At 40.6% G+C, this 9160-nt stretch overlaps 1 non-coding gene across 1 annotated transcript; it reads left to right on the forward strand.

Moving 5' to 3' along the window:
- Window positions 1–7928: 7928 nt before the first annotated feature.
- On the forward strand, window positions 7929–8034 carry LOC141715481 (small nucleolar RNA R71). Its single transcript, XR_012572242.1, has one exon. It is a non-coding gene; the product is annotated as a small nucleolar RNA R71 (small nucleolar RNA).
- Window positions 8035–9160: the final 1126 nt, after the last annotated feature.

Consider the following 9160-nt stretch of genomic DNA (forward strand, 5'->3'; position numbering starts at 1 on the left):
AGAATTCCTTCTTCATGCATATCTCTTCTTATGTTTGTCTCGATCTTCTTTCCTTTAATCAGCTGCTGTCCTTATCTGAACGTCCTTCAGTACTTAAGTTCTGATATCCATCTTCTGATGATTATCTCCTGATAATATAAGTACTGATATCCTTAAGTCCTGACTTCCAGTAAGTACTGATTTATCCTGTTTAAGTAAGATTTGAAAACTAAACATAAATCATATTAGCCATGATATTATCAAATATATCTAACAAGCCAGCTACAAACCATTTGACACATAGCCACACAACTAGCAATGAAATCCAATTTCTCCAAATTTTAAATATCCATGTCTTTTATTGTTAAGAGGATATCCTAAATTATAAATATAAACAAGCGATTAAACCTCGAAAAATCAAATAAACCATGATCATGATCTAGCACTCTAGCAACCTATAAGACTTAGTGAAATACAAGTGTCTCTAGCATGCAAATCAATCCAATAAGACTCAACATCACTAAATACGAGATCACTATACTAGCATCAATATCGCAAGTCAATAAGAAAAATTATCTAAGGAATCATGTTATAATGCAAATGTATGAAACTACATGAACAAAATATCATAAAAACTACCAAAATAATAATAAAAAAACTACATGGCAAAATATGCAAACTATATGAACTAAACTAACATGAACATGCAAACTATATGAGACTCACACAAACATATTCCTTCAACTACTACCCCCAAACTTAAAATATTCACTGTCCTCAGTGAAGGTAATAGTAAGGAATTAGGCATACCTGTTCTGAATCAGAATCCTCACCCTCAAGGGGTGGAGTGTCAGGTGTGTCAGGAGGCGGATACACAGAGTCCTCACCAAATACTGGCCACTGAATGTCAACTCCGGTGGCTCTAAATGCAGTACCAAGTGCCTGGTGAGATCCTGTGCAAAACGACTATGGATGTCGTGTATCGCATCCATCCTCCTTGCAAGATGACTATACTGCATCGAGCTCTTTTTTAATAATTTCTTCAACTGCGATGACTCTATCTCCTCACCCAATTGAGATCTCCAACCCGCTTCACGGGAAAACTTGGAACCACCAGCATAATATTGATTAAAGGGCCGCTTGCCTGGAAGCATATAAAATGAATAACCCAACCCCTAAGGATAGGGCTTACCCCCATACCACTCCACCATGTGCAATATAATTGACCTATCAATGGAAACACTAGGGAGCTGAAGTTGTTCATGTTTGGCCCAACGAACACAAGCCTCCACACACAACCTCGTCACTATGGACGCGTAAGGTATAGAACCTGTAGTGCTCCCTCTCAAAAATCGCAGAATACCATGGTGAATAATCCTACTAATGTCCACATAATCTCCCTTCAGAATACCCCACAATAAACGTGCTCGCTCTACGTTAACCTCATGCATATGAGACGTTGGCAGAATATTGGCACAAATAAAGGCATTCCAAGCACGTGCAAATCTGTTCATACAAGAAGCAGGGAATGTGGCATAATCAGTTGTGCCCCGCTTGAATTTCCACTGAGTCTTAGGCACACAAAGAGTAGCAACAATCAAATCCAAGTCAAAATTCTCCGGAGTCTTATCATTCAAATAGCTTGACCGACCTTTTTCGCTGGCTGATTAATTACCCTCCTTATCGCTCCAACACTATAATCCACCTTCATCCCCCTAACCATCATGGAAGCATTCTTCTCGGCCTTGACGCTCGAATAGAACTCGCGAACCACACTCATAGGCACAGCGGCTGGTGCCTCGCAAAAAGGAACCCAGCCCATCTCCAAGATCATCTCTAAAATCTTACCATCATTCCCCGATGGAAGGAACCCTCTCTCCTTAGAAATAGGCTTCGCGAGAAGCCTCTGTACTCCTCCTCAGCCTCGGGAGTAGAAAACCTGGGCCTTACGCCACTTGAAGTTGAAGAATCGGTGGCGCTGCTATCGACTTGAGTTCTTTGTCTCGTGGGTGCCATGGAAATTGATTGGAGAGAATAAGAGTTATGTTTGAGAGAGAATTTGTGTTGAGAGTTTGTGAATTTGTGAAGAAGTTTGTGTATGGGGTGTATGTATATATTGGTGGTGAAAAGAGAATTAGATATGGAATAGAAGTGGGATTTGATTATGGGAATAATGGGAGTAATGAGTTTGATTTGGAGAGGGAATTATGGGATGTGGGGGAGTAAAATTCGGTTAGGAATTGATTTTGGGACAAAATTCCCGTTTCCCCCCTTAAACTGCCTTTTATTTTTTTCCAAAGTCAGGACACGGTGCGGCCGCGCGCTGGGACGGCGTGGGCGCACGCTACTTCTGCCAAATCGGCGCGGCCGCGCGCTGTAACAGCATGGGCGCGCGGTGTTTCTGTGTAAATTGTGCGGCCACGCGCTGGGATAGCGCGGGCGCACCAGGCTTCTGTAGTCAGACCTGTATTTTTTCTAATTTTTTTATTTTTTTGTGATTTTCTCTGTTCTTTTTGCTTCCTCTACTTACTAATGTATAACAAACTTGGGTTGCCTCCCAAGAAGCGCTTCTTTTACGTCGCTAGCTCGACGTAGAATCTTGACATCAAGTGGACAATAAAACGACACTAACCACCTCGCGGGTTGCCGTGTCACCATAATAATGCTTCAACCGTTGACCATTTACCTTGAATGCTTGGCCCGAATCATTCTCAAAAATTTCCACCGCTCCACGTGGAAACACAGTTTTGATTATGAAGGGCCCTGACCATCTTGCCTTCAACTTTCCAGGAAAAAGACGGAGACGAGAGTTGAATAAAAGAACTTGTTGCCCTGGCACAAATTTCTTGAGCACTAGACCCCGATCGTGCCACCTCTTGACTTTCTCCTTATACATCTTGTTGTTTTCATAAGCTTGAAGTCGAAACTCGTCAAGTTCATTTAACTGAAGCATCCTCTTCTTTCCAGCTGCATCCAAGTCCAGATTTAATTTCTTCAAAGCCCAATATGCTTTATGCTCGAGTTCCACAGGAAAATAACACCCCTTACCATACACCAACTGAAATGGCGAGATTCCCAATGGAGTCTTATATGCTGTTCTATATGCCCAAACAGCTTCATTAAGCTTTAAAGACCAATCCTTCCTTGATGGACATACCACCCTTTCCAAAATGTGCTTGATCTCTCTGTTAGATACCTCAGCTTGACCATTTATCTGAGGATGATAAGCCGTAGCAATGCGATGATTCACATTATACCTTTTTATCATAGCAGTAACTTGCGATTGCAAAAATGCGACCCCTCATTACTGATTATGACTCTTGGAGTTCCAAACTTTATGAATATTTGCTTATGAAGAAAATTAAACACCACTTTCGCATCGTTTGTTGGCAACGCCTTAACTTCAACCCATTTTGACACATAATCAACTGCCAACAAGATATACTGATTGTTACAAGATAAGACAAATGGCCCCATGAAGTCAATTCCCCAAACATCGAAGACCTCAACCTCGAGAAGCACATTAAGAGCCATTTCATCCTTTTTAGACATATTACCCACACGTTGACATCGATCACATTTCAAAACGAACTGATGAGCATCTTTAAACAATGTTGGCCAAAAGAAACCTGCTTGAAGAACACGAGCTGCTGTCTTTTCTCCACCATAATGTCCTCCATAAGCCGTTGAGTGGCAATCTCGCAAGATTCCCCCCGTTTCGTTGTAAGGAATACATCTTTTAATGATTTGGTCAGCTCCTTGGCGAAAAAAAAATGGCTCATCCCACATATACCACTTCACCTCATAAAGAAACTTCTTCCTTTGAGCAGAAGATAAGTTGGGAGGCATGATATTACTCACAAGATAGTTCACAATGTCTGCAAACTACGGTTCTTCTTCTTGCACTCCAAACAGCTGCTCGTCGGGAAAAGACTCATTTATCAATGTCTTATCCAATGAAGTTGCATTAGGATTCTCTAAACGCGAGAAATGATCAGCAACTTGATTTTCAGTTCCTTTTCTGTCCTTGATCTCTAGTTTAAATTCTTGGAGCAAAAGAACCCATCGAATCAATCTAGGCTTCGAGTCCTTCTTTAAGATGAGATATCGAATGGCTGCATGATCAATGAAAACTATCACCTTAGTCCCAAGTAGATACGATCGAAATTTCTCAAATTCGTAGACAATAGCCAAAAGTTTTTTCTCCGTAGTAGTGTAATTCAGTTGAGCACCATTTAGAGTCTTACTAGCGTAGTAGACTACATGAAATATATTGTTCTTTCTCTTCCCAAGAACTACTCCAACTGCATAATCACTTGCACCACATATCATCACAAAAGGCTCATTCCAATCAAGTGCAGTTATGACAGGTGTTGTGATTAAACACTTCTTCAATGTCTCAAATGCTGCAAGGCACTCATCATCGAATTTAAAAGGAACATCTTTCTCTAACAGACTGCACAAAGGCTTTGAAATTTTCGAGAAGTCCTTGATGAAATGCCTGTAGAAACCCGCATGACCAAGAAAACTGCGAATCCCCTTGACAGAAATAGGTGGAGGAAGATTCTCAATGACCCCCACCTTGGCCTTGTCCACCTCTAGACCCTTATTAGAAACCTTGTGCCCGAGAATAATGCCTTGACGCACCATAAAATGACATTTCTCCCAACTGAGAACCAGATTGGTCTCAACACACCTCTTGAGAACGTGTCTCAGATTCTGCAAGTATTCATCAAAAGAATCACCAAAGACTGGGAAGTCATCCATGAACACCTCCACATCCTGGCCAATCATGTCAGAAATGATGGCCATCATACATCTCTGAAATGTGGCTGGTGCACCACACAGACCAAAAGAAACTCGTCTGAAGGCGAAAGTACCAAATGGATAAGTGAAGGTAGTCTTCTCCTGGTCTTCTGGAGCGATACAAATCTGATTGTAACCCGAATAGCCATCCAGAAGACAGTAATACTCATGACCAGCCAACCTGTCAAGCATCTGATCAATGAAGGGCAATAGAAAATGGTCCTTCCTAGTGGCTTTGTTCAGCTTTCGATAGTCCATGCAAACTCTCCACCCCGTGACTGTCCATGTAGGAATAAGCTCATTCTTCTCATTTGCTACCACAATAATTTCACCTTTCTTTGGCACACATTGAACCAAGCTTACCCATGAACTGTCAGAGATAGGATAGATAATCACTACATCTAGCCACTTCAGAATTTCCTTCTTCTCTACCTCCTTCATGATAGGATTAAGTCTTCTTTGCTGCACGACTGTAGGCTTGCTACCTTCCTCTAGCAGAATTTTATGCATACAGTAAGAAGGGCTAATCCCCTTGATGTCTGCTATAGTCCATCCAATTGTCGACTTGAACTCTCTCAGAATCCTCAAAAGCTATTCCTTATCACTACCTGAAAGGTCAGATGTAATAATAACAGGCAGAGTAGATGCATCACCTAAAAATGCATACCTCAAATGCTCAGGTAAAGGCTTAAGCTCAAGAGATGGAGGTTCCTCAATAGAAGGCTTGAGGCGTTAAGGAGCTTTGTTCAATTCCTCTATTCCAAGAGTTTCAAAAGGCATATCAATCTTTCTTTTCAAGGGAGAAGCATTCAAATACTGCAATTGCTCTTCACCTTCGTCATTTTCACTGTCTGAATTCCCCAATAAGGCTTTTTCTAAGGCATCAGACCTTAGCAATTGAGCAAGTTCCGATGAGACCACCGAATCGACCAACTCCACTTTTGTTAGGACACACACACTGTAGAAGGGAGTTGAATACAGTGTATACTACAATCAAATCGAATTAAGAACACAAGTATGAAACACAGAATAATCTTATTACTAAAATAATATTACAATGAAACCGTTCTCTCTCAGTGATGAACAAATATCATGAGAGCTTCTAGGGTTACAATGAATAATATTCTCGATAAAGATAACACATCTAGTGTAAACCCTATGTTGTGTTTATATACCACACAGTTACAAGATAATCTTCTAATTGATATCGAATATAAGTCTGCATCCTAAAATATATCAATTAGTTATCTTTTCCTCCAAGTCTTCTATTCTTCATAGAATTCTTCTTCATGCATACTTCTTCTTGTGTTAATCTCAATCTTCTTTTCTTTCAATCAGTCGCCTTCCTTATCTGAAAGTCTTCTTAAGTCCTGATATTATCTCCAAATGAATATCTTCTGATATCCTAAGTTCTGATAACTTAAGTTCTGATATCTTAAGTTCTGACTTCAGTTTAAGTACTGATTTCCAGTTAATTCCTGATTTGTCCTGTTAGTCAAGATCTGAAAACTAAATACAAATCATTATTAGACATGACATCACAAATATATCTAACAACTTTTAAGCACTCCTCATTATCAATAGGAAATTTCATAGCATTGAACACATTAAAAGTAACATCCTGATCCAGCACTCGCATTGTATGCCCACCCTTCTGCACATCGATCAAGGTTCGGCCAGTTGCCAAGAAAGGTCTTCCCAAGATTATGGGAATCTTCTTATCCTCCTCGAAATCAAGAATTACAAAATCAACAGGAAAGATGAGTTTATCAACCTTGACCAAGACATCCTCCACAATACCTCGCGGATATGTAATAGAACGGTCGGCCAACTACAAAATCATATAAGTTGGTTTGGGATCAGGTAAGTTCAACTGCTTGAAGATCTACAACGGCATCAAATTGATGCTAGCTCCCAAGTCACATAAGCATCTGTCAAAAGACACTTTTCCAATAGTACATGGAATAGTGAAGCTTCCTGGATCTTTAAGCTTTGGAGGCAAATTCTGCTGCAGCACAACACTGCATTCTTCCGTGAGAGCGACAGTCCCTAAATCATCTAGCTTCACCTTCCGAGATAGAATACCTTTCATAAACTTTGCATAACTAAGCATCTGCTCGAGAGCCTCAGCGAAAGGTATGTTGATATGAAGTTTCTTGAACACCTCCAAAAACTTCTCAAATTGCTTGTCCAACTTTTTCTTCTGCAGCCGCTTAGGAAAAGGCGGTGGAGGATAGATATATTTATCCCTTGTATTACCCTCAGGCGGAGTGTGCTCAACAGTAGTCTTCCTTGGTTCCACTTCTTCATCCTGCGGCTTTACTTCTTTCTCAGCCCCAGCTTCTTCAGTCAACTTTTGAGTTTGTTCAGGATTCGCAACCTTCCCAGACCTCAATGTGATTGCCTTTACCTGCTCCTTAGCTTCCTTCTTTCCTGGCACTTCAGTGTCACTAGGCAATGTACCAGGTTGACGATTTAGCAAGGCATTGGCAATTTGCCCAATTTGATTTTCCAAGGTCTTGATAGAAACAGCTTGACTCTTGCACATAAGCTTCAACTCCTCTAATTCAGATTTTTCATTAGCTGGTTGCAGCTGAAGTTGTTGTCTTGGTGCATAATGCGGTTACTAAAAACCAAGGGGGTTGTACTGCTTATCTAGATACTGCTGATAATGCTGTTGAACCGCATTCTGAGCGTTGCTCCAACTGAAATTAGGATGATTGCGGTTGTTAGGATGATAGGTGGCTGGCAAAGGTTGCTGCGATCGCTGAAAGTTACTCACGAATTGAGCTGATTCACTATAAATTACGCACTGATCAGTCTCATGGGCACCAGCACAAAGCTCACATATACTAGTGATTTGATTAACTCCATAATTAGCCAAAGTGTCCACCTTCATTGTCAAAGCCTTAAGTTGGGCAGCGATAGCAGTTGTTGTGTCCAACTCCAGAATTCCTGCTACTTTCCCCTGAGTCAGTCTCTGGGAAGGATTCTGGTACTCATTAGCAGCCATCAGTTCAATAAGTTCATAGGCTTCATCGTAGCTCTTAGCCCATAAGGATCCTCCTGATGCTGCATCAAGCATGGGCCTAGAAGTAAGACCCAATCCATTGTAGAAGCAGTTAATAATCATCCAATCAGACATGTCATGGTGTGGGCACTTCCTTAGCATCTCCTTATATCGATCCCAACCTCACACAGAGATTCTCCAGTTTGCTGCGCGAACTGGGTAAGTGCATTCCTGATTGCTGCAGTCTTCGCCATGGAGAAGAATTTAGTGAGAAACTTTTGAGCAAGATCTTCCCAAGTTGTGATAGACCCTGCTGGTAGAGAGTGTAACCAGCACTTAGCTTTATCCCTCAGAGAGAATGGGAAGAGTCGTAGCTTAATAGCATCTTCGGTCACATCATTAAATTTAAAAGTGTCGCAGATCTCGATGAAATCCCTGATGTGCATGTTGGGGTCTTCAGTAGGAGAACCCCCAAACTGAACTGAGTTCCGTATCATCTGGATCGTGCTTGACTTGATCTCAAAAGTGTTAGCCCTGATGGCTGGTCTGATGATACTAGACTGAATCTCATTAATCTTAGGCTTAGAATAGTCCATCAAAGCCTTCGGATTTTTTGCTTGATCACCCATAGCTACTATAATTGGCTCTTCAACTTTCTCTTCTTCTTCTACCTTCTTTTCTTCCTCAAAAACTTCTCTACGAACTACCACAAGTTCTTCCTCAGCTTTATTCAGTGTTCTCTTACGAGTACGCGAACGCGTATGCATACACCCTCGCTAGAGTACCTGAAACCAGAAAAGAAATAAGTAAGTAACAATGTCAAAGTCAATGAACTTTAACAACCACTGATAGAAAGCACACAAACTATAAATTAACACTGCAGTCCCCGGCAGCGGCGCCAAAAACTTGTTAGTCGCTAAACACGCGCTAATAATACACGCAAGTATACGAGTTCACAAGTAGTATAGAATCTTTTGTACTTCGTTCCCAGAGAGATTGTATTGGTTAACTATCTAATTTATGCACCTAAGCAATAATGTATGGTTATTATCCAATGCTAAGACGATAAAAAATTGAGATTTTTTAAAACTAAGAATTACGCTAACAAGTTTAACTACGAGAATAAGATTGACTGAATTGATATATATGAAAAACATGGAATTCTAACTTCATTAAATACTTCATTCAATAGCCTTATTATTCTTAACCTTAGCATGCAATGGTGATGACACTAATCAGATAACACAAAACTGATAAACGCCAACTTTCGTTGCACGAGTACCATTCTACCAGACATCCACAAAAGAGATAGAAGTTGAATAGGCACCAATTATATTGAGACCCTATATATCTGTAGAATTTGAC

This window comes from Apium graveolens, chromosome 3, assembly GCF_009905375.1.
Source record: "Apium graveolens cultivar Ventura chromosome 3, ASM990537v1, whole genome shotgun sequence".
Lineage (NCBI taxonomy): Eukaryota > Viridiplantae > Streptophyta > Magnoliopsida > Apiales > Apiaceae > Apium > Apium graveolens.